Source organism: Carcharodon carcharias, chromosome 18 (assembly GCF_017639515.1).
Source record: "Carcharodon carcharias isolate sCarCar2 chromosome 18, sCarCar2.pri, whole genome shotgun sequence".
In the NCBI taxonomy this organism is placed as follows: Eukaryota; Metazoa; Chordata; class Chondrichthyes; order Lamniformes; family Lamnidae; genus Carcharodon; species Carcharodon carcharias.
In genome coordinates, this window is record NC_054484.1 from 116652806 (window position 1) to 116680517 (window position 27712).

At 43.4% G+C, this 27712-nt stretch overlaps 1 pseudogene; it reads right to left on the reverse strand.

Annotated features, from left to right (window-relative positions):
* On the reverse strand, positions 1 to 27712 carry LOC121290505 (annotated as a pseudogene).

The following is a 27712-nucleotide window of genomic DNA, read 5'->3' on the forward strand; positions in this document are numbered from 1 at the left end:
TTAGGACCGTGTTTCATTAATTGCTTTGTATCGGACATATTCCTCCATGCATTGCACAGCTGTGTTGTCCACTTGCGGATCAAACTTGTTCGTGAACAGACGTTCCTGTTGGATGATCCAGGGTAGATCTCCAGACCCATAAACGCAGATTAGACGGCGGTACCTTCCTGTGCAAGCCGGATATGTGGCTCCCTTCGCTACATCACCAGCCTCGAAAGACCACTTCACTGCTCAGGTAACAGTTGGGTCACTCTTGTGGTGTCCTGGAGTGTACGGTATGGAGCCGGGTATCTCAGGCATCCTCTGTAAGGTTGCCCAGATGTGCTCGTCGGGGCTGTAGGTCTCCTCGGACCACTTTGAAAACGCTTGGATTTCCGGGTTCACCAACAAAGTCCTCACAAATTGTCTGGTGACAAGAATGTGTGCACCCCCCCCCCCCCACACACACACATACATGGGACCGCTTACGGGTGGGGGACTCTTCTTTTGCTGAGTTCTGAGGACACCGTTACTGTTTTCATAATGAAATTCCCATCTTCTCTGTAAATGAACACAAAGAGAAACTTTTCTTATTTTCCAATTTGCTCTTAATTTTCCAACCACATCGTAAGTAACAGCAGGAACTATAAACATTCATTGTCTCAATTACTTTATATTTCATCTACTTCTTTTCTGCATATGAAATATGCATGGGTCATGTTGATAGCGAGTGATTGAAAAGTGAAAGGAGAAACAACAAGGTGGTGGCACAGTGCAATGTTGGTAATGGCCTATTGGAGAGGAATGATGCGGAGGTGTCATCAGTGAAGCTCAGGAATGTGAAATAAAGGAAGGAAATTAGATGGCAATTGGAAGGCAAGCGTTTATTTTTTTTTTAAAAAGAAGAAAAACGGTAACTATCAACTTGCCAGGTCTTCAGAGGCCTGAAATAGCTAAAAGCACATCACTTTTGGTTTCTTATGTCCAAACCAGCAGGCACCATTTGCGAGGAATGATGTGGTCTGTTTCCATGTTCAAATCAGGCCAATGAAGTGAAAGTAAAACAAGAGCACATGCAGCAGATAGTTTCAGAAACCATGTGCTGCACCTGACAAAGAGAGATAATACTGAGCTAAAGGCCGGCTAGACTACATTGGTTCATGCGAAAATGCTGGGACCCATTATGAAGGAAGTCTTAACAATTCTCTCGAAAAAGCAGAGCTTGATTAGAAAAAGTCACCCTGATTATACTAAAGGAAAATCGTGGTTGACAAATTGAGATGATTTTTTTCAAGATGCACCGAGTCGGGTAGGTAAAGGGGAACCAGTGGGTGTAGTACACCTGGATTTCCAAAAAACTTTTAATATGGCGCCAAAGCAAGGGGTACTGTCCCGGAAAAGGACCCAATCATTTTGGACTGTGATGAGGAGAAATGTCTTCCCTCAAAATCTTGTGAATCTTTGGAATTTTTTACTCCTGAGAGCTCTGGATGAATCATCGTTGAATACATTTAAGGCAATGATAGATATATTTCTGGATTCTCCGGGAATTACGGGATATGGACAGCGGGAGAGAGAATGGATTTTAAGTCTAAGATTAGCTATGATCATATTTAATTTTTAAACAAGATCGATGGGCTACATTGTCTTCTACTCCCCCCTTTAATTATGTTATTGTGTCATTGCAACCCGCCGATCAGCACGTTTCAAACATTCAATATGTCGAATAGGTCTTGCACTCTTGTACCTTATATTAAACTGCTTCCACAGTTTCCAGGGTGGTCCTTTCCAGATTTGAACAAAAGTCTGTGCTCAAAAAAGCAACAATATTTTGGAGAAAATGGTTAGTCTCCAATCAAACACTGCCAGTGTAACCGAGAATGAGGGAGAGAGAGAGGGAGAGGGGGATTGAAGGCGGGTTGGGTGGTTAGAAAGAAAACTAGGACACTGGATATATGTACGACATGAGCTGATCCATTTACCTTTTTGTAGTTTGGCGGGACTACTGAGTCCATAATATTTGAGCCGTTCCTGGCCATAAGACTGTTGACTATCTCCCAATTGGTTTTCGTTGGAAAGTCTTGTCCGCAAACATTGATGAGGTATTTCCACGGGACAGGCCTGTGCAGCAGCTCTTCCATACAGTTCAGGTGAGCCTGAACTCTGGACCATGAGGCGTATGTCACCGATTCTAATTTTCCTGCTATAAAGACATTATTGAAACAGGAAGCGATGGCCTGGACAGCCGAGTGAAATGGATTTGGAGACGTCCTGTCCAAGTGGACACAGTACACGTTCTGTGGAGCATAAATGTTTCTTAGGAGCCTCTCGAACATCTCAAAGTTGCCATGGATCTCCATGGAATAGGCCAGGGGGAAGTCGCGTTCCTCTGTACTTAATAAGAGACTGATGTATTTGCGGATTTTAACAAAATTGTCGCAGTCTTGCGTCATTGCTAAATAATCCGATTCAGTGACAGCTTTATGCTTATTTGTGAAAGTGATGGAGTTTAAAACAGCCTCTTTAATAGCTTCAGGGTCACCACTAATTATCTTCCAACAACTCGAGCTCTTTTCTGCCAGACCGAAGGATGCATATCACACATCGTAACCTGATTTTTGGTTAACTGGTTTCCAGTAGTTTGTGAATGAATTTCCTCTCTAATGAAAAGATCGACAAAGAAAAGTTGCTAAGAGACCGCTCAGGATATATTTCCCGTGTAGCAGCCAGCAAATAGGCTGATACAACATTCTTGTTCTTCTTCCGCGGGTATTTTAAAGATAAGTACCAAACGGGATTACCAGATATAGTTGATATTCAGATGAACAATCAGCATTTTTATTCTATTGAAAAACTGCTATTCAGCAAGTTGAGTAAATTCTGCGCCGAAATTTTAGACACTAATGCATTGAAAAGTGATGTTCCAGGCTGCAATCAGGAGCTGCTCATTCATCGGGATACAACCGACCACCCGCGCCGACAGGTCCCACATGATCTTTGTGTCTGGTCTAGTGAGCCTTTGTATTTGGTTAGACATTCTCTCACACCCCCACTTTCTCTGCTCTTTGAATTTCTGGTTTGTTTAATGTCTCAGTTCCTTATCACAGAGATTTGATCCTTCATTCGTAAAAATCCGGGTAATTGTGAGTTTCTCCCTCTTGTGACTGGTGTCAATAATTGGACGATTCCAACATTCTCTATTTCCTCTTCTGCATCTCAGGCCTTTCCTTCAAACATTTCTCAGAGAAACATCAGGAATCTCAGGGAATTTGCAAATAGAGTCCAGGTCCTATCTATTAAATGGGACAAAAGTGACAATAGTTTAATAAAGTCAAGAATCATGTAATTTGATGTCAAATATGAGAGATGTAATATAGAAATAATAGCATTCATATAGCGCGGATGCAGCTTTTGCGCTTCCCAAAACTGTTTTAAAGCTAATTAAGCATTTCTGTAATTTCACCTCTGTTATACTGTGGTACGCAGTGCGTCCCCAGGGCTGCACCAGGCAACTCTGTAACGAACTAACGGCAGTGCAGCTCAACTCATTTTCAACCATCCTAGACTGCAGCACGTCCTCAGCACACATCTACACAGTGAAGCATTCCCTCAGTGCTGCCCTTCTGATTGTGAGGAAGTGTTTCATTCCTGCCAGCCGACAGGTCTGCTCTCCATCAGTACTGCCTCTCCAATGTTGTTACTTTCGCTGCAGGATAACATGCTTAATGCCCTCCACTGCGGCAACTCTGACCCTGTCATTAGCTCTTTGAATAGCCCCTTGCCGACAGTGCAGCAGTCCTTCGGTCCTGCACCTCTGGTCATACAGTTGTATCTCTACGTCATAAAAAAAATTCCCCTCTACACTGGCTGTCTGAAAGGATTGAACTTACTCAGTAACGACGCTCTAATGGTTCAACAGTCTGTCACTATTGCCCCTCGGTCAGTAAATTCCATCAGTCCTGACCCTGAAGAAATCTTGGGATATGTTGATGGAGTTGGAATGGCATATAGTATCCTTGCTTAGTTTTAAAAGGGCTTTGTTACAGTGCCATGTAATGAAACGAATTGCATAATTAAAGCCATGGGATGAAGGCAGTGATGGAAACAAAAATGGTTAATGGACAGAAGGCACAGTGTGGTGATGACAAGCATTTTTATGTTGGTCGTAAATATAGAGTGATTTTTTTCCAGGTACCGATAATAGAGTCTTTGACTTTTTAAATAGCTATTGATTACCAGGCGAAAGTCTCTAGGGCATAACTTAAAAGGTTGCAGATAACACAGAATTCCGAAATGGAGTAAGCAATGAGGCGGATAACAATAAACATCAGTAGGATACAAACAGTGAAGTGAAATGCGCAGAAACATGGCAGATAAAATTTATCAGAGCAAAGTCTGAAATCATGCAAATTGTGGGGAAGAAGAGGAGTTAAAGTCAATGTTGCGAAGGTGCTGGAGTAGAGAGACCTGTTATCATCGATGCTATGATCTTTGAAGCTGACCTTTCAAGGTTCAACAAACAGACGACATCCTCGCTTTGTTTTGGATGATTAAGTTTCGCAAAGAACAAAGCATTCCAAAAGCTTCATCAGCCACTATTTTTCACATAGTTGGGTGATGACATTTCGGAAAGGATACCAGCATCTTGAAGAGGCTGTGCAAATAATTTAATAGAATAGTGCTGGGAATGCATGACACCTGTTTTTTGGAGGGGCTGGAGACCTGTCGCTGTTTTCCTTAAAGCAGAGAACGTGAAGGTGCGATCTGAGAAAAGTGTCAAATCCACGAACGATTCTGATAATATAAATAATGAAAATAATTGGAATGTCAGATGGATTGGTAGCCGGACAACACAGACTGAAAATAGTTAGTGCAGCAAACAGGCAGCATGCTGAAACATGTTTTACATAGTGAGATGCTGTTATTTTGATCACAGCGTCTGAAAGGCGGGTAGAAGAAGAATTAATAGCAACGTCCAAAAGAGAAAATGATAAACATTTGAAGGGATTAGTTTTCCTTGGCCTTGGGGTCACAGCGGATGATGGATCTAATTATAAGGGTCTGCTAAAGAGCCTTTGAAAGTAAGATGAGATGTCTGCCCGCCTTCTTGTTATCTCGTTCTATAATGTTATGATTCTAGAGTGAATTCGCCGGCAAATGAGTAGCTGATAGACCCGTTAGCTATGTAGCTAAGTCCTCGATTGGAGGGATTGTTCAATGAAGGATGATTAAGCAGATAGTGCCTTCATTCCCTGGAGTTTTGAACAATAATGCGTGTTCTCGTTCAAATTTGCTAAATTCTTAAAGGGCTCAACAGGACAGATGTAGGTTTGTGATTCCTGTGAGTGGGGAGGGGGTCGGTTGTACGAGAGCTAGGAGACAGTCTCAGTATAAGGTGATTTAGGACTGAGGTGAGGAGAATTTTCTTCACTCAGCGGGTGGTATATCTCTGGAATTCTATGACCCAGAGGGCTGTGGACTGTCAGTCATTGGGTACAAAACTGAGATGGATAGATTTCTGCATATCAAAAAATCAGGGGATATGGGGATAGCGCAGCAAAAATAAAACGTTGAAGGCGGAGATCAGCCATGATCTCATTGAATGCTGGAAGAGCTGACTGGCCGACTCCTGCTCCTTGTGTTCTTAAATTCACCTCATTCATTACATTCAAACTGAGAGAGGCGATGGGACCACATACTGACAAGACTTTGGCAAGAAGGTTCTTGTTTCGTCCCATATGATGTTTTTTGAGGATATAACCTTTTAACTAAACTTTCCGGTATGTCACAGTTTAGACCATAAACGGAAATACATATTTATCAAACAGCAATGAATAATAATGTCAGGGCCTTCCGTTACCACTGCCTTCTGAGAATTTGTAAATAACAGCCACATAACATATGTTCTCACTGCTGAGTGACTGCCCCGAGTGTGATTTTGACACTAACCATCTTAAACAGTGCTCTTTATTTTTCTGATGGTGTCAGGAGAAGAGCAAATATCAACAATATAGCCTAAATTGCCCTTTGAGAAATATCTTGGCTTTAATCAGAACAAAATAAATGTAAGTATATTTACAAATGAAATACAGCTGCCGATAGAGCTCATGAAATGTTCCCAAAATGCGAATTTCTGAATTGAAATGTTTAGGAACAGCGGCATCCCCTTCACATTAAATCTCTTCCACACTTTCATTTTACCTGCCTCTCTACTCCGCTCCCCTGGCGCTTCTTGGGAACAAGTTAATAAATTCCTAAATCGTTGGAGAGCTGCGACACCTTTCCCATCCTATGGTTTACACGATGCTTCCGGTTGTGAAAAAATCTGCAAAGTCATACTGCTCAGAATACAATCAAGAAAACTAGGCGCTAGAAATTTTATCAACATCCTCGAGCCATTTTTCTGGCCATTCTCATATTTCTCCATGCAACCATCAGGTTCTCTTCCCTCATTTGAACCGGACATATATACTCACCGAAGGTTGTCTTAAATTCAACAGAATTTTCAACGTTAATATTATCAGGGAAAGAAATGTCAAATTGACTTTCTTTGTCTTGAGTGGAAAGAACCACAATCTCTAACTATTTCCGAAATAAAAGAAAAAATACAACAAATGCTGTAAATCTGAAATTTAAACGGAACATGCTGGGCATGCTTAGCAGCTCTGACACTATATCTGGCCCAAAAGGTTAACTCTTCCCCTCCACACCGACACAGCCCATGACCTCTTCCCATTGACCTAGCCCCAAACCTCACTAACCCAGCCCCACACCCACTCCCCACTGGCCCAGCCTCACACCTCACTGACCCAACCCCCACTGGCCAGATCCCACGGACCCAGTCCCACATCCCACTGACCCAGCCCCACACCTCAAAAGCCCAGCCCAGCACCCACACCCCACAGACCCAACCCCACATTCCATTGACACAGCCTCACACCCACTCCCCACCAACGCAGCCTCACACCCCATTGACCTAGCACCGCCCCCCACACCCAACCGACCATGCCTTACGGCCCACTGACCTTACCCTCCACTTACCCATATCCTACTGACCCAGCCCCACATACCACTGACCCAGCACCCTGTCCACACCCCACAGACACAGCACTGACCCCCGCACCCAACTGATGCATCCTCACTCTCCACTGACCTAACCCTCCTCTTACCCACATCCCACTGACCTAGCTCCGCATCCACAGCCCATTAACCTCGCCCCGCGTCCACACCCCACTGATCCAGCCCTAAATTCCATTGACCCAGCCTCACACCCACTCCCAACCTACAAAGCCTCACACCCCTCTGACCCAACCTTCCCTACCCTCAGGCCACTGACACAACCCCACATCCCATTGACCGAGACCAACACCCCACTGACCCAGGCCCACAGATATCTGACCTAGACCCACACCCCACTGACCCTGGCCCACAAATCAATGAAACAACGCCACACCCCACTGACCTAGACTCACACCCAACTGACCCAGACCCACACCAAACTGACGCACCCCTCAATGACACAGCACCAACGCCATTGACCTAGCTCCACGTCCAGTGGCCTAAAGACCATAAAACATAACAAATAGGAGCAGCAATTAGGCCATTCGACCCATCGAGTCTGGTCCAACATTCAATCATGGCTGATAAGTATCTCAACCCCATTCCCCCGCCTTCTCCCCGTAACTTTTGATTCCCTTACCAATCAAGAAACTATCTATCTCAGTCTTAAATACAATCAATGACCTGGCCTCCGCAGCTTTCTGTGGCAATGAATTCCATAGATCCACCACTTTCTGGCAAAATAAGTTTATCCTCTTCTCTGTTCTAAAAGGTCTTCCCTTTACTCTGAGGCTGTGCCTTTGGGTCCTAGTCTCTCCTACTAATGAGAACATCGTCCCCACGTCCACTCTATCCAGGCCTTTCAGTATTCAGTAAATTTCAATCAGATCCCCCCTCATCGTTCTAAACTCCATTGAGTACAGACCCAGAGTCATCAAATGTTCCTCAAATGTTAAGCCTTTCATTCCTTGGATCATTCTCCTGAACCTCCTCTGGACTCTCTCCAGGGCCAGCACATCCTTCCTGAGATACGGGGCCCAAAACGGCTCGCAATATTCTAATTGTGGTTTGACCAGAGCCTTTTAAAGCCTCAGCAGCAAATCCTTGCTTTTATATTCTAGTCCTCTCGAAATGAATGCCAACATTGCATTTGCCTTCCTAACTACCGACTCAACTTGCAAGTTAACCTTTAGAGAATCCTGGACTAGGACTTCCAATTCCCTTTGCCCCCCAGATTCCTGAATTCCCTCCCCATTTAGAAAATAGTCTATGCCATCTTTCTTCCTACCAAAGTGCATTACCTCACACTTCCCCACGTTGTATTCCATCTGCCACTTGTTTGCCCATTCTCCTAACCTGCCCAAATCCTTCTGCAGCCTCCCTGCCTCGTCAATACTACCTGTCCATCCAACTATGCTTGTATCATCTGCAAACTTAGCAAGGATGATCTCAGTTCCTTCATCTAGTTCATTACTGTATAAAGTGAAAAGTTGTGGTCCCAACACTGACGCGTGCGGAACTCGTCTGGTCACCTGGCACCATTCTGAGATGGACCGCCTTATCCCCACTCTCTGCTTCCTGTCAGACAGCCAGTCTTCTATCCTTGCTAGTACCTTGCCTCTAACACCATGGGCTCTTATCTTACTGAGCAGCCTCCTGTGTGGCACCTTGTCAAAGACCTTCTGGAAGTACAATTAGACAACATCCATTGGCTCTCCTTTTGCTAACCTAGTCGTTAGCTCCCCAAAGAATTCTAACAGATTTGACAGGCATGACCTCCCCTTAATGAAACCATGCTGATTTTGCCCGATTTTACCATGCACTTCTAAGTATTCTGAAATCTCATCCTTAATAATGTACTCTAAAATCTTACCAACGACTGAGGCCAAGTCTAATTGGCCTTAATCTTCCCATTTTTGCCTCACTCCCTTCTTAAGCAGGGGGGTTACATTAGCGATTTCCCAGTCCTCTGGGTCCCTCCTGACTCCAGTTATTTCCAAATGATCACCACTAACGCCTCCAATATCTCTTCAGCTATCTGCTTCAGAATTCCGGGGTGTAATCCCTCTGGTCCACGTGATTTATCCACTTTCAGACCTTTCAGTTTTCCTAGCATCTTCTCCTTGTTAATGGCTACTATACTCACCTCTGCCCCCTGACTCTCTCGAACTTTGGGGATGAAACTCATGTCTTCCTCTTTGAAGACTGATGCAAAGTACCTATTCAGTTCCTCTGCCATTTCTTTGTTCCCCACTACTACTTCTCCAGCTTCACTGTCCAGCGGCCAAAGGTCCATTTGTGCCTCTCTCTTACACTTTATATATCTAACAAAAACCTCTTGTAATCTTCTTTTATATTACTGGCTGGTTTAACCTCATATTTAATCTTCTACTACCTTGTTTCTTGTTTAGTTGTCCTCTGTTGGTCTTTGTAGGCTTCCCAATCCCTCGGTTTCCCACTGCTCTTCACCGCATTGTATGCTTTACCTTTAGCTTTTATGCTGTCCCTGACTTCCCTTGTCAACCTTGCTCCTCCCTTTAGTATGCTTCTTTTTCCTAGTGATGAATGTTTGCTGTGTCTCCCAAATTACTCCCATAAACTCCTGCCATTGCTTTCCGACTGTCTTTCCTGCTAGTCTCATCTCCCAGTCAATGCTGGCCAGCTTCTCTCTCATGCCTCTGTAGTTTCCTTTATTCAGTTGTAATACTGTTACATCTGATTCCAGGGCCTCTGGCCCAACCACACACCCCACTGATCTATCTCCACTCTTTATTGAAAAATTCGCCAATCCCAGCACCCTACTGGCCCAGCTCCGCACCCATACACTACACTGTCCAAGCCCTATGCCCACATTCAGCTTAACCTCACACTCACTGAGTCCCTGACCTTTCTTATACAAGCACACCACACTGATCCAGTTCATCACCCTGGCGACACCCAATAGTGCATTCACTCATCATTAGAAATATATTCTACTAGTCAAAACTCACATCCCACTGGCCAGATGATGATTCCACATCTCACCCCCAGCCCACAACTAAAACACCACATCCACACAATAGTGACTCATCCAAATACATATTTGCCTCTGCACTATGAAGATGCCTCATTGATGCAGCCTTACAGGAGCACTAAACGAAACAGGTTCTCCACACCATTTATCCAGTCAGCAAACCCATAAACCACTGTTTGAACTCCACAGTCAACTGAGAGATCTGCACATTCAAAAATCAATGACCAAAGATAAATTACATGATCTAAGGAGGCAACCAAACCCAACTCACCCTGACTCGCATCGAGCATCATTTTCTCAGATTCACAATCACAAACGAAAGACTCAAACTCCCAACCACACCCCATGGTCCGAACCTCACGCATTAGAACACTGACACTGCCTCAGCAACCACATCCCTATTGTCGAGCATCATATATGAACTCTACTGGCCCAGGCCCTCAAATATAACCCACTGGCAAAGTGGTATATGCGCATGCCATTCTCCCAGCCCTCCACTCAAAATTGCCATTCACTCAGCCACTTGCCCTTATTTCTGACTTGACCCTACAGACACAGATTTGTTACACAGCCCCAGACCCGCACGCCACTGACCCAGGGAACGGCAGTTGATTATGCATATTCCACCTACACAATGCCTGCCTGGGAAGCCTTTAATTCTGTGACTCTCTGATCTTCAGACACCTCCCCACCCTGACCTTTCCACACTCCGTCGCTCACCAATCCACACCCCACCCCATCCCCAGCACATACCCCTCAGCCCCTGCCCCCGGCATCGCTAACTGCCACAACCCACCTCCACTCGGACAGGGCATGGTGTACTTTATCTATTTGCATCTATAATATAGGTTCGTATCCAGTTGCATGAGGAAACGTTTGCTCCAGTTTATTGCAGCTTTTCTTTATAAATCTCCTCAGTAAAAAAAGGTTTTGCTTACAGGAATCAGGATTGCATCCTGATTCTTACCTCGTTGCTTGCCATAAACCATGTTAAGGATTAAAATATGTTCTGCTAGAGAGGGACAAAGTTCACTTTCAATTGATGTTAAAACAGGGCGGGTAGAAATTGCATCAACCCGCCTGGAATTCGACAACATAATACTCGAAATGTGAAGTTACACTGATAGCGCAGCCGGAAGTTCAGCTGGGTTATCACGCTGAGAGTCTTCATTTAAAAAAAAAACAATCACAGGCCAGCAGTCTCTTCCCTCTTCAGTGATTTTAATTGGTACACACTCACAACCTTGTGGATAATGTGGACCAGCTTTTACTGTGAACTGTTCAGCGAGTACCCCAGTCAGATAAATTTTGTTGAGGTTATTTTTCCTAAATGGTGAAAAATGTGACTCAATGGGTGCAGTGTGAATAAGGGTATTGCGTTTGAAAGTGCTTATTTAGCATTTTTTCCTGTTGTTTATTGCTGTAAGTTGAATTCACTTAATAGCACTTAACAGAAAGCCATTGCTTTAGTACTCGGTGCTGATTTGGTGCAGTTTCCTAACAACAGTGTTTGTGGACCATCTCCTATGTTTCCACTCAAGATGTACAACGCTCTGACTGGCACATAACAGCCAATTACAAGATTTATCAGACAATGAGGGGCAGGAAATAAAGTCTATAGGATGACATATTAGAGGTCGCCATGGAAGTCGTCTGGGAGAGGAACATTGTCTGACAGTTGGCACCACAGGAAATATGGGCAGGAGTAGAAGGCATTGGAGAGAGTGCAGAAGAGGTTTACGAGAATGATTCTGTGGTTGAAAAACTTAGTTAGAATTTGGAACTCTTTTCCTTGGAGAAAAGAAGGCTGAACCAGTGGCCTGGACAGGGTAGAGAGGGAGAAATTGTTCCCAATGGCAAAATGGTCACAGAGACACAGAGTTAAGGTAATTGGTAAAAGAAGCAAAATGATATGAGAAAAATCAATTTATTCACACAGCGTGTTTTTGGAGTCAGCAATGAACTGCCTGAGATTATGTTGGTGGCGGCGTTACCTCAAATTTTCAGGAGGGAATTAGTGATTATTTGAAAAGAAACAATCTTCAGTGTTGCAGAGAGAAAGCAGGCACGAAGTGAACTGCTCGTTCAGAGAGCCAGTGCAGACATGATAGGGTGAATGACCTCCTTCTTTGCTGTAACCGTTCTGTGATTCTTTGAAGAAGCCATTCGGCCCTTCCAGTCTTATCTGCTATTGAACCAGCTCATGGCTGGCCTTGCAGCTCAATGACACTTTTCATGCGCTGTCTCTCTATCCGTTGTTATCTTCAGTAGTGACAAATCTATTGATCACTGCCTTGAGCATATATAATAACTAAGCCTCCACAGCATCTGGGGTAGAGAATTCCAAAGATTCCCCGCCCTCTGAATGAAGAAATTCCTCCTCATTACAGTTGTAAATGTCCTACCTCTTAATCTGAGACTGCGTCCCCTGGTTCTAGAGCCCAAGACAAGGCACTGCACCTGCATTGTCGCTGGGAAAATCCCTACATAACACATTGTGGGAGTATCTTTCTCATACCAACTGTAACAGTTCAAGGAGTGGGCAAAGAATGTGTGCCTTGCGAATGGCACCCACAACCCATGAGTGAAAATCAATGTGATCCTTTAAGTCGTGATAATATTCTTTTAAAGTCGTGTTGAAATCGGTATCATTGCAGTGTTTGCTCCCAAGCAGCTGGTCAGCGTTAAGAGACAGTATTACATGAAAGTTGCGACATCATGAAATTTACTTAACGTGCATGAACAACGAATTTAAATGGCAATCTAACTAGCCTCGTGTGACCATTCCTCGCGCTGGCTTCAGTTCCTTTACCGGGATGATATCTTGTACCAAACAGTCTAAACAGAGGTTGTCTCTTAATGCCCCCACCTCTTCCTCATATTGGTCAACTATTTACTGTTTTTCTGCCTAAAACTACTGGGTCACATCACATTCTCTTGGGCAATGCTTGCATCATAAATCACACTTGCAAATATCGCGTTTTCTTGGTGTTGCAACTCGTATTTTGTGTTTAAAAAGGGAACAAGATTTGATGTTTAGAACTGGCAGTAATATATCAAATAGATGGGACTGATTCGCTATGGTAATATTGATACAGATGTTTGTAATCATAAATCACAAGCATTGCTCAATAGATGTTTAGTTGGAGTGTAACATAGAAATTAAGGAACTCTCTGATTATTTCACATCTATTGGTCCTCAATCTGTATCAATATCGTATCTTGAATAAGAGGAACATTCTGCCAAGAACAATAGCTTGTATCTGGATAGAGTTTCCATTTAGCAGGAGATGCTGTGAACCAAACAATTGGGTTTTCACCCAGAGTTGGCTTTGCTTACGATCGATGATAGAAATTCGGAAATACAAATGCACTAATAACTGAACACCCAGTATATTTCTTTCATTAAATACCTTCATTAAGCTGAACGATAATATAATCACAATTGTGTCCATTTTTGATTTCACGTTGGCTTTGCAGTGGTCGACGAACAAAGCGTGATTGGCTGCATCCGGCTATTTTTAGAGAAGTCAGTGCATTGTTGGAACTTACCTTGTGCAGTCACTCCTGACTCTCATCCAAAATTGTCAGAGGCAGTATTAACTGTGTTGCACTGGTTGGGAAAACACTCCAGGAAATGTTCAGTTACACATCATAGCTGGGCAATAATACTGCGGGATGCCATGTACACACCCTCCCCACCTTGTTCTGTCATCAGAGTGGGTGTCTCCTAACTTGCGTGTGAATTGTATTGGCACATTACAGATGGACAGAATTTTAGGCTCAATTCCAATTTTAACAAGAAGAAAGTTTGCATTTTTATCTGTGATTTGCATTGTTAAATCATAGGGAAGAGTCGCACAGTGGTAATGCTTTTGAGCTCTTAAGCCGTAGGTCAGGATAATGTTCTTGACAAACGAGTTCAAATCCCAAACGCACAGCAATATGGTGACCCTTAATGGCCTTCTGACATGCCCGAGGAGGCCATGCATCAAATCATTGGAGAACAGGAAGGATGAAACCGAAGAAACCAGCTGGAACCAACATAGGCACCAGAAATGACAAAAACTAATCCTTCTAAGCTGACCCCGCAAAATCCTTAACATAGAAACATAGAAACTAGGAGCAGGAGTAGACCATTCGGCCCTTCGAGTCTGCTCTGCCATTCATTACGATCATGATGACCATCCAACTCATTAGCCTTTCCCGCTTTCTCCCCATATCCTTTAATTCCTTTCACCTCAAGAGCTATATTTAACTTTTTCTCGAAAACTTACAAGGTTTTGGTTTCAACTACATTCTGTGGTAACAAATTCCACACACTCACCAATCTCTGGGTGAATAGACTTCTCCTCATCTCAGTCCTAAATTGTCTGCCCCATGTCCGCAAATTGTGACCCCTGGTTCTTCACTCCCCCACCATCGGGATCATCCTTCCTGCATCTTTTCCAATCCTGTTATAATTTTATAGGTTTCTATGAGATCCCGCTTTATTCTTCTGATTCCAGCAAATATAATCCTAACTGACTCAATCTCTCCTCTTTGGCCCCAGGTCTTTCGGTCAGTGTGGACGTAATGCATATTGACAGGGACACAGAGATTTCTGTGACGCGACCATTTTTGCGGTTTTTCAGCCCAGATTCCCAATCACAGCTGAAGTGTGGATGGGTCAGAGCAGCCTTTCAAGGGGAAGACTGATCAGGGCAAGAAGGCACTGGTGGGGAGAGAACACATCCCTTTTTCAGGAGAGGAGGTGCTGTTTTCAAATGGTAAGAGTTAAGCTCACTTGTTTTGAACAAACATGATTCAATACACAATAAAAAGAGCTTGGACTGGGTTTCATGTTACTGGCACTCAATTTTCAAACTGACGTCAGGTTTTCTTAAAACAATGAGTTATCGGGATGTGAATGCAACGTCTTCAGAGATATTTGACATAGGTTTAGTCAGCAACTTCAAAAGGAATTTGGGTTAACATATGAAGGAGTAAAATGTAATTCCATAGAGATAGAGCAGGCAAATGAGCAATCAAATAACATGAGTAAAGAGTTGGCACAGAAACAATGGGCTAAATAGTTTCCTTTTGTGTTGCATCACTCTATGATTCTCTGTCAAACAACAGGTCCTCCAGGCAATTCTTAGAAAGTCAGAACCACGATAGATGTGCCTTGGTTTCTAGCCAGGATCTTGGTTTTCAGAAGAGTCAGAGCGTAATGTTTCAATTTGTAACAATTTGAGAGGAAAGGGAAACACTTGTGGACAGCAGTATTAATAAAGGCTTGTCTGATAGCACTGGAACAACCACAACAAACTTGCCTTTACATAATGTTTTTTACTTGTAAAATATCGCTCCAGGGCACTTCACAGGAGCATTATTAGACACAATGCGACGCTGAGCCACATAAGGATATATTGAGACAAGGAACTAAAAGTTAGATCAAAGAAGTAGGTTGTAGTGGAGGGGAGCATAGAAGAAATGAAGAAAGGGAGAGTGGTTTGGAACATAAGCATGCTTGACAGAGCTATGTTACGATAGAATTCTTATATACAGAATTCAGCAACAGAAGGTGAACTAATAGAAAATAATTTATATTGAACTCTCATGAGCCAGGTGAATAAATAGAGGTGCGGCTTAAGCATGGCTTTTTGTAGCTGGGGAATGACGAATGCCTGCTTGTTTTCAGATTCTCTGTATATGGAGTTGAACTTTCCATTCGTTTGTTTGATTGTATTTTGGACTTGTTCATTACTTTTTTAAAATGATCTCCATACATCACCAACCTTGTTTCTTTGGCTAATTACCCAAGACTGTTGAAGGGCCTCAGAGAGGGTTTGGAAAAACTCTGACCACAATTTCTGAAATTCTCAGTAGATCTCAAAAATGGAGGGCAGAATTTTCCTTTGTCACTAATAGAAATGTTGCAACAGGATTTAGCCTCCCAAAACTGATCTGACTCACCTTTCCAGAACTGTTTTGTGCAATTCATTTGTCATGTTATGCTTCCCTCTACATTGCTTAAAATAACAGTTTTCTACCATCTGCAAATTTGGGCTTGCAGATTCCTATCCAATCATGTACCTCTTTAATTAATGTCATGAATAGTTAACATCTAAAAATAGATCTTTATCGAGCACTTGCTTTTGGTTATCCCTGTTCTCTGTCGTCTCGGTTTTACTACTGTATGTAAGTGGGGCACACCCGGTGAGCTTCAGTCCATCCATGGCTTAGAGGTCAGTAAATGTTGTTTTCAGCTCCATTTAACACCATAATGGCTAAATATTGGCCTCTAGGAGCATGAGCAGTGCCAAAGCTGAGCACAGGAGACACGACCAACAGGAACGGATGAGACAGGGGCGGGGCTTAAGGGGGGACATAGCAGCGGTGGGTAAGATGGAGACAGATTGGGGGTAGGGGTTGTTGGGTGGTAAGTGAAAGGGGAGGGTAAGACAGAACCATAAATGGGAGAGCATGGGGGTGGAAGAGCAGAGTGGGAGACTGAAAGTGCTGGGGGCAAGAGTTCAAAATCTGTTTCTGGAAGAGCCAATGACTGTCCAGGGCCAAAAACTAAAGGAAGATTCAGTGATGTTCTGGGGTTGAGCCCATGATATGGGGGCATATGTCAGAGACTGGTCTGGGTAGACCATGCTGTTGGGGGAATATTTCAGAGAATGCTCTGGGCCTGAGGCATCAGAATATAGGATATAGGAACAGGAGTAAGTCGTTCAGGCCCTCAAACCTGCCTCGCCATTCAATAAGATCAGGGTGATCAGCCCTAGGCCTCAGCTCCTCTTTTGCGCCATTTCCTTAAAACTCTCAACTCCCCAATATTTCAAAACCTTTCTACCTTCGATCTACATGCTTTCAGTGATCTAACCTCCACAAGCCTCTGGGGTAGAGCATTCCATGCATTTTCTTGCTGTGTTAGGAGAAATTCCTTTGCATCTCAGCTTTAAATGAGCGTCCTCTTATTATGTAACTATATTCATTTGTGCAAGATCCCCCCACTAGTGGAAACACCATCTCAACATCTACCCTGTTGTGCCCCCTCAGAATCTTGTACTTTTTAATAAGACCACCAATCTAATGAATAAAGGCCTAAGCTGTTTAGATGTTCTGGATAATTCAATCCTTTCATTCCAGGAATCAGCCTAGAGAATTTATTTTGAACTGCCTCCAATGTCAGTATATAGTTTCTGAAATACAAGGACCAAACCTGTACACAGTGCTCCAGGTGCGGTCTCAAAAAAAAGTCTGTATAGTTGTAACAAGACTTCCTGATTTTTAAAGTCCAACCCTCAAGAAATACAGGCCAAAATTCCATTTGCTTCCTTATTTATTTGCTGCACCAGCATGCCAACTTTTTGTACTTCATGCACAAGAACAGCCAGATCCCTCACAGCTGCGCTTTTTTGGAGACTCTCCATTTAACTAATCGTCTGCCTTTTGATTCTTCCTACCAAAACACATGACCTCACACTTTTCTACATTAAACTCCATCTGCCAAGCTTTTGCCCACTCACTCAACCTGTCTATATCCCCTTGTAGATTTCTTGTGTCCTCATCACAACATGCTCTCCCACCTATATTTGTATCATCAACAAATTTGGATTCATACATTCTGCCCCCTCCTGCAAGTCATTAATATAGATGGTAAACAATTGAGGCCCAAGGCCTGATCTTGTGTTGCTCCACTAGTTGTGTCTTTCCAACCTGAAAAAGTACTAACAAATCCTCAATCCATGCAAATATCCAACCCAATTATTGTGAGCTCCTATATTGTGCAATAACCTTTTTATGTGGCAACTTATCGAATGCCTCCTGGAAATACAAATACACAACATCTACCAGTTCCACTTTATCCACTCTGCTTGTTATATCCTCAAAGACCTCTTGCAAATTTGTCAAACATGATTTTCCTTTCACAAAACCATGTTGACTCTGTTTTGTTACGTTAAGCTTTTCTAAATGCCCTGCTGTTTCTTCAGTAATAATGATCTCTAGCATTTTCCCAACTACAGACATTAGGCTGACTGGCATATAGTTTTCTGTTGTCTCCATTCCTTCTTAAATAGGAGCGTCACGTTAGCAATTTCACAATCCACTGGCGCCCTCCCGAAATCCCGTGATTTCTGGGATATTTCGACCAATGCCTCCAATATCTCTCAGCCTCTTCTCTTGAAACACTTGGATGCAGGCCATCAGATCCTGCTGACGTATCTGCATTTAGTCCCATTATATTCTCAAATGCTTTGTGCCTTTTGATAGAGTCTGTTACAAGGTACTTCCTTCCATTAGCGCCTTTTTTATCTGATATCTTTGGGATGTATATAGTGTCATCCACCGTGAAGACTGATTGAAAATATTGGTTTACATTATCTGCTATTTCCCTCTTCCCATTATCCGTTCTCCAGTCAATCCCAGGGTCGCATGCTCACTTTCACCAATATATTTCTTATATGCCTGTGGAAGCTCTTGCTATTTGTTTTTATATTCCTTGCTTATTTACTTTGATAATCAATTTTATCCCTCTTTATTATTTTTTCTGTCATCTGCTGCTGATTCCTAAAACATTCACAATCCTTTGACCTACCATTAGTTTTTACTGCTTTGTATGCTTTAGTTTTTGATTGGATACATTTTTGACCATCTTTGTTAACCATGGGTAGTTTATCCTTCAGATCATTTTTTGCTCAGCATTATGAAATATCTGCTTAAATGTCTGCCACTACACATCCAGTGACCTTTCTCTTAGTCTATTTTCCGAGCTGACTTTAGACAACTCTTTCTTCATACCTCTGTAGTTGCCCTTATTTAAGTTGAGGACACACAATAGTTTGAGACACGCGTTGCTCCCCCTCAAACTGAATTTGAAATTCTACCATGTTTTGATCACTATCCCCTAGAGAATCCTTAACCACAATATCTGTTATTAATCCCACCTCATTACACATTACTAGATCTAAAATAGCCTGTTCCCGGGTAGGTTCTGCAATGTGTTGCTCTAAGTTACAATCCCTGTTGCACTCTAGAAATGTGTCTTCCATGTTATGCCTGCCAATCTGATTTGTACAGTCAATATTCAGCTTAAAATTACCCAAGACAATTGTAACATACTTCTGAGGCACCTTCATGATTTTCTGGTTTATACTTTCTCCTGCACTGAGGCAGCTCTTTGGGGGCCTATATACGATGCTCACCCGTGACTTCTTCCCCTTGCCATTCCTTATTTCCACCAAAGATGATTCCACATCATGCTCTATTTCGCCAATATCACTACTCACCACCGCACTGATACCTCTCTTTTTTTTTAACAAAGCTACCCCAACTCCTTTCCTTTTTGATTATTTTTCTGGAATGTTGGATTCCCTTGAATACTGAGTTACGAGACTTGGTCACCCTGCAACCATATCTTTGTAGTAGCTATCAAGTCATATTCATGTATTTCTATTTGTGCTGTCCACTCATCTATTTTATTGCAAATTCTATGCGCATTCAGATAAAAAGCATTTAGCTTCAAATTTTTAACATTATTTTTCATTCTGGTCCGAATTTCTCCTGCATTCTTCTGCTCATATTTTCTCCCATTTCCTGCTACACTTGGATTATCATTCGCCTCTACACTACCCCGCACCTCTGCTCTCCCGTTTCTTTTTGATTTTTTAAACTTCTCTTCAATTGAACCCTCCCCGGAACTAATTAGTTTAAAGTCCTATCTACAACCCTAGTTAAATGATTCAACAGGACACTAGCCCCAGCATAGTTCAAAGGAAGACCATCCCCATGGAACAGCTCTCTCCTTCCCCAGTACTGGTGCCAGGACCCCATTAATGGGAACTTATTTCTCCCACACTAATCTTTGAGCCACGCATTTATCTTTCTAATCTTATTTACCCTAGGCCAATTTGCATGTGGCTTAGATAGTGATATGAAGAGTATTACCTTTTGTGCTTCTGCTTTTTAATTTAGCCTGGAGCTGCTCATAGCCCCTCAGCAGAACCTACTTCCTGGTCCTACATATATCGCTGGTTACTATATGATTCACGAATAATGGATCCATCCCCTCCCTCTCCAAGTACTTCTGCAGGCCAGAAGAGATGTACTTATCCTTGGAACAAGGCAGGCAACAGAGCCTTTGGGTTTGTCTGTCTTTGCTGCAGGGAGCAGTATCTATTCCCCTCACTATGCTATCCCCTATTACTACTACATTTCTCTTTTCTCCCCCCAATTGAATGGCACTCTGCACGACGGTGCTGTGGTCAGTTAAATCATTCACCCTGCAGTCTGGGCCGCTGTCCCGGTGTGGGAGCACTAACCTAATACCTATTGGACAAGACCACTGGCTCAGGTTGCTCCGAAGCTAAATTCTGGATCACCATACTTGCCTCACCCTCCTGTCTCTAACCACAGTCCAAATTTGATGTAGTATCTGGAATTCGCTTCCAGAAGAGGTGGTGGAAGCAGGTACGATAGTGGTGTTTAAGATGCAGCTTGACAAATACATTAATAGGATGTGAATAGATCGATATAGACCCCAGAAGTACAAAATGTTTTAGTTGATGGGCAATATGATCAGCGTAGGCTTGGAGGGCTGAAGGGCGTGTTCCTGTGCTGCACTTCTCTTTGTTCTTTTGTCCTAGTTCATCTATAGGGTGTGCCTGCCTCCTGGAACACAGTGTCCATGTAACTCTCCCACTCCTTGATTTGGTGCAGTATCCACAGCTCGGACTCCAGCTTATCAACTCTGAGCTGAAGTTCCTCGAGCAGTCAACACTTGCTGCAAATGTGGTCACCTTGCATCATGCCAGCATCCACCAGCTCCCACATGCTACAGCTGCCACACATCACCTTCTCAGTCATCTCTATTCTCTTTAATTAATTAACCTGGATGTTAAATGTTTTAAAAGCATGTTCCTTAATTGTACTCTTCATTCGTAATTACTCTCCTGATTTGAACCATTGGGACAATCAAAAGAGAAACGGTAGGCACATGCTGCCGAGGGCACATTTCTGAGACTGCTCTGGGCCTGAGGACACGCTGTCGGGACAATTTTCAAAGACGGCCCTGGAGCTGTATGGACAATATTAAAAGGTTTTTGCATGGCATGCAATTCTTGGTCCTTTTGTTGGATGGGAGTAGGCCTCTCATGCACAGAATGTTGTGCTGGGTGCGGTCAGTAAACTAAGGCATTTGGTGCTGGAGATTCGATTCATAACATTGGAAGACAGAGGGCAGTAATGTTCAGGGGAAGCATCTACAGTCTCTATGTTGGTGGCTGAAAGGTTAAGTGGTGCGGGGGGGTGGGGGCGGGGGGGAACAATATTGGATGGCCTTATGGTGCGGGGTGGTGTGGCAAGTGGTTGGATACCGAAAAGTTAGCTAACATGTGACCTCCAGAAAGGGAGGGTTAAGATCGACAAACAACATGAGAACTTCAACACTAAAGGGGTCAGTTGGGTGATGATGAATATCAAGATTTATAGTGAGGGGCTCAAGGGTAACAGGGGAGGTTGCATAGTGACAAGAGAAATGGGAATTAGGAGGTTGCGACTATAATCGAGGATGAGAGGACATTGATGGGTGATAGGGGGATTGGACGTTGATCACAATTTAAAAAGTGTTGAGTAGCATGTATGCATTCAGGGATCAATGACACAGTTGGATCAACAAGCTAGCAAACATTAGAATTCGAGGTATCTCAGGGAATGAGGGAGGAGTCCAGTACAAAGATCTTGATCTGATTTATGGGTCACCCTTTGTTTTCCTGTTTAAACCGTGGAGTACATTGCTCAGCTAAGTGCAGTGTAGTTACAAACACTCTGGACCCAGCAATCGTGAGAGCCTGACAAGTTTCTGTCCTGGATCGCCTTTGCATTAGGGAGAAATCCGTCCTAGCCATTATTGACCCAGCAGCCAATGAGAACATCTCCCCCTTATTGATCCTATTGAGGACTTAGTCGATGTGCAAAAACTTCACTTTCAGAGCATGACCGTCCTCAACATCTTTCAGCTCACAAAGGATTAAATAGCCTGCATATCCTAAGTGAATGGAAGCACTGTTATGCAATGGATTCTATACTGAGGCATGTGCTATGCCTTTGCACAAAAATCACAGAAAACACCCCTAAGCAGCCACCCAGGAGCAATGTAAAATCCTGACAGGTAAGGAGACGGCATTGTCAAGGTGAGAACACAACTCTGGCATCACACATTCATACCCTGTTGCAGGCATTTGCAATTTTTCTGTGTGATCATTACCTCCCTAGTACAGCAAAATGTATGGGGAGAGCGGGAACTAAGCATGGAATGTCATTCAGCCTTAAACGTGGAGGAATAAACGACCAGCAGAGGGGCATGGGACCCAATGGGGTTCAGTGTTTGGAGCTACTTTTTTATAAAAACTCACTCTTATAAAGGAAACGCATTATTAAAAATGGAGAAGCGATTATAACATTAGTCATGACAAATACTTGTGGCATCCAGAACAACAGGTATCAGTGTGACAGCAGCAGGATAATCATTAACGTTGATGAACACTTCTCCTGAGCACAAATAACGTTAGCCTGAGATTTAATGATAACAGCTGTATTGGCCTTTCATCATTTTCACAGATAATGTGCCTTTCCGGAAGTCACGGACATGGAAATAAAAGTTACTTACTGTGGCGAAATTGTGTGACAATTAATGGAACTGAAGGTCCAGACAGGAGTTCATTGCAGGGGTTGGCGATTGGGTGCGCTGCTTGAAGGGGAGGGTACATTTTGAATGAACTAATGGCATTGAATCAGATTTGATATCATTTGAATCAATTAAACTTTGAGAAGGATTAATGCAGGATATATTTACAGAATTGAAAAGTGTATACGAGTGAACACCCTTGACAACAATGTGCATTCAAACTGCATTATTTTTCTTACCCGCTATATGTAGGTGGAGCCATGGCATCTGCAGCAGAGGTGGAGGCATCCTGGCTATTCCTTTTTGTCTGAAATGATTCTGGGATGGTGGTGGTGGTGGGGGCAGTGTTCACTTGAGGAGATATTTAGAAATTTTGAACGAGAAGGGCCAAAGCAATAGGACAGAGGAGTGGCAAGGAGAATGAGAACCAAAGTATGAAAGGAAGAAATAGAGCCTGAAAATGCACGCCACACCAGGAGATAGGGGCAGAGACGGGGGGAATGAAAAAAACAACTGAATATAAGGCTCTTTGCATGAATGGATGCAGAATTTGTAACCAAATGAATGATTAATAACAAAAGCACCAATCGAAACAAATCGAAGTAAAAGAGGAAGGTATGATAGTCATTGCGGAGATGTTGGTACAGGCTGGCCAAGGCTGGGACCTGAACCATCAAAGGTATCTGACATTTTGGAAAGTTAGGCAGAAAGGAGAAGGAGATGGGAGGGGCAGCTCTGTAACTAAAGGTACAGCTTAGTACGGTTGTGAAACACGTGCATGGTGCAGAGGATCAAGATGCTGAATAGAGAGAAATAAGAAATAGCAAGGGAAAAAGTTATTGCAATGAATAGGCTATAGGCCAGAATGTTACAGCTATCCAGCGGCTTGTTTCATAGAGAGTGGGAGTGGAGTGATTGGAGAGAGGCCAAAAGTTGGATTCAGGAAAACATTTTGGAATTTTGCATTCATCACTTTCAAGGCAAACTGATGGCAGCTCATTTTCCTTTTAATCCATTTCGAGAATGCTATTTGCATATACAAACATAACATGAATACACATTAAAAAAATATTTTTTTCTGGCCAGAATCACGTTCCCCCTCCCAAAGCCATGCCATACTAGTTCGAAATTAGGCTGGTGTAAATCACAATCGAATGGAAGTCGCATGGAGCTGCCTGACCTCATTTCGCTCATGGCTTTGAGATGAGTGCAGCATTCGAAGCCTACCTGCAACAGCACTGCTTCGGTTTCTCAACAATGCCAACATTACACCACACTGTTGGGGTATAGGGTTTGTCTGCTAATGGTAGGTGCCTCGGGTGTTGAAATGGTCTATTCACAGTGAGTATCTCGGGTGTTCATCTGCGCTGCTCATGATGGGTGCCTTAGGTGTTGAGTTTGTTTGCTCACTCTGAGTGCCTTGGGTGGTAATTTGGCTGCTCATGTTGGGTGCCTTGGGTTTTCAGCTGGCCTTCTCACTGTGGGTGCCTTGGGTGTTTATTTGGCTGCTCATGGTGTGTGCCCTGGGTTTTCAGCTGGCCTGCTCACAGTGGGTGCATTGGGTGTTCAGCTGTGTTGCACACAATAGGTGCCACGGGTTTTGAGCGAGGCTGCTCTCGGTCATTCCCTCCATACTCTGGAGAACAGGACTCAGTGTGTGCTGCAGATCTCTGGAAGGTCTGCAGTCGGGAAAGGAGACCAGCATTGAGACCAGGGGGAGAGGGAAGGATGTCAGATGCATGGGCGTCATTGCAGCACGCTGGGTTTGGAGAGGGTTCGGGAAGGATGTCACAGACATGATGGAAAATGGGGTATGGTGAGATGGCAGTGTGGGGAACGGTGACAGGCCAAGGGGAGACCAAATGGGTGGGGTGGGAGCTGAAGCCTGACATGAAGAAAGCGGTGAATGGGAATGGAGCTGTAGAATGGGAGGGGGTGCGTGCAGACTCCGGGTGATTTGTTAGTAAGGTACACAAGGGATAGGTTGCACAGAGACTCGGAGCAGGTGAGTGTTACAGGTGGGCGGAGGGTGAGGGAGGCAGCGGGAAGACTGTGTTGTAATCATATGGAAGGAATGGGAGAATCATTGGAAGACAGTCACAGAACCTGGGCTGGGGCCAGAAGGTCAAACCGAGAGATTAAAGGCAGTCTTGGGCTTTGCGTATCTCATACTCCGGGTTAGAGATTAATCCAGTCCTGGGGCTTTGTGTATCTGATAGTCAGGGTGAAAGATTAAACCCAGCCCTGGGGCTTTGTGCACCTTATAGTCAGGGTGAGAGATGAAACCGAGTCCTCGGGTTTGGCACATCTCATAGTCAGGGTGTAAGTTAAAACCCAGCCCTGGGGCTTTGTGTATCTGATAGTCAGGATGAGAGATTAAACCCAGTCCAGGGGATTTAGCACCTCATTTTATTCAAAAAATGTAATGTATTTCTAAAATATCTGAAAGAACATTGCAATACATTTCTAAAATGGCCATCACAAAAGGTGCGATCGTATTCAACTTTCCACATAGACCACAAGGTACATCAATACATTCAATGAACATTACAGTCATTTCAAAATGGTCAATGCGGACTGTCAGGCAGTGCAATGGTATTCACAATATCGACATAGATCATGTTGCACTCTGAGGTGCTTCAATACAATTATGATACATTTTGTTTTCAGTACATACTTTCCTTCTGAGTCATAGAGCCCGAGGGGTCTATATAATTCCCAGCCCCTCGGTGCACAATGGCAGAAAGATCTTAGAGAGTGACCTTTTCTTATTGTGCCTTTGCAGGAACTGCCCCAAGCTTTAGTTCATCCCTCAGCACATAGCCCTGGACTAAAGTTTTACCCCTTTTCTAATCTACAAATAATTATTTGGAACCCAGTGAAATATTTTTAAGATTGCCTATCTCTTTGTCGTCAGAGAAAAAATAGTTACATCTTCTATTACATAATTTAAGTTTTTCATAAATACGGTGAATAATTTCCCTGGCTGTAAAGAGTAACCAAAAACGTAATTGGGTTAGCCTTCTAAATAATGTGGCTACATAATTAGGACTTTGGCTAGCAACTATACGACCAGTGAGTCACTTCCGCATTACCCTAAGACTAACAACCAAGCACAAGTCAGAGGTGTAGTGCAATATTGCCCACTTGCCTGGGTGAGTGTGCCTCCAACAGTTATTAAAAAGTTGGACACCATCTAAAACAACGTTCCCCCAGTGGTCAACACCTCATCCTCCATTGTATATATTTCACACAGATGCAAAGTTGCAGCAGTGAATACTACGTAGAAAATGAGTTGGACCATCACACCAAGGCACCTTCAGTGGCATATTCCATGCCTACTACTCCTACCATTTAGAAAACAAGGACAGCACGACACATGGGAAAAAGTGCATCTGCAAGCTCCCTTCCAAGACAAACAACGTATTTCCTTGTTAATATAACATCCTTTCTTCAGTGTTACTGGGTCATTCTCATGGAATTCAATCCTAATTAACAGTGTAGGTATATCTTTACAAGATAGGCTGCAGTGGCTGAAAAATGTGGTTCCCCACCGCGTTCTGAAGTGCAATTAGGGAAGGGCAACAATTGCTGCTCCAACTCCTGCCATCTTTCTTCAGAGTCATGCACCAGCGCCACTGGGAAATATATCCCCATTCTTTCACTGTTGCTGAATGAAACTCTTGGAACCTTCTCCCTAACAACACTGTGGGTGTACCTACATGGGCAGCAGAGGCAATTCTCCGTTGAAATTATTGATGTGAAGCAAATACTCGCTTTGGAAGAGCCATTCATTGCCATTGACCGTCGAAAATGAACATAGAATGACTTTTGTCTGCAGCACCAACACCTCAAAAAATCATCGAATTCTACAGCAAGGAAGGATTCATTTCTTCTTTTGCCCCTATTCTGGCCATCTTAGGCGAATTCAGCTATAGTGATTCCCTTACCATTTACCCCTAGCATTTTACATTTGTTTTATTTTCAGACAATGATACAGTTTCCCATTGAATGCTTTGATTGAATCACCAGCTTCAGGCAGTTCATTCCAGAACCTAAGCACTGGCTGCGTAAAAAGAAAAGTTTTTCCTCATGTCACCGTTCCTTCTTTTTTCTGGTCAACTTATATCTACAATCCCTGGTTCACAATCCTCTCACCAATAGGAAGATTTTCCTCCTGTCACTCTGCCCAGGCTCCCCATGGCCCTAACATTTCTAATTAAGCTCCAATGAAACTTCCCTTCTCCAAGCAAAACAGTGTTAACTTCCCAATCGGAACACCATAACTCAACTTTCTTATCCCTAGAAGCAACCTCGGGACTTTTTTCTGAACTCTCCCACATCCCCCCAAACAGCAGCTTCACCCCGACCCCCACCACTACTCCAACTCATTCCTTTATTTCCTTCCTAAATTGTGCTGCCCAAAACTGTACACAATATTCCAGTTGGGGCTGAACACATGTTTGTGAAGTTTTCACATAGCTTTCTTGTTTTTGGTACTCCATGCCCCTAATTTCTTGTTTTTGGTACTCCATGCCTCTACTTTCTTGTTTTATGTACTCCAGGCCTCTACGTTCTTGTTTTTGGTACTCCATGCCCCTACTTTCTTGTTTTTGGTACTCCATGCCTCTACTTTCTTCTTTTTGGTACTCCATGCCCCTACTTTCTTTTTTTTGGTACTCCATTCCCCTATTTTCTTGTTTTTGGTACTCCATGCCCCTACTTTCTTGGTTTTGGTACTCTAGGCCTCTACTTTCTTGGTTTTGGTACTCCATGCCCCTACTTTCTTGGTTTTGGTACTCCATGCCCCTACTTTCTTGGTTTTGGTACTCCAGACCTCTACTTTCTTGGTTTTGGTACTCCATGCCCCTACTTTCTTGGTTTTGGTACTCCAGGACTCTACTTTCTTGGTTTTGGTACTCCCTGCCTCTACTTTCTTGGTTTTGGTACTCCAAGCCCCTACTTTCTTGGTTTTGGTAATCCAT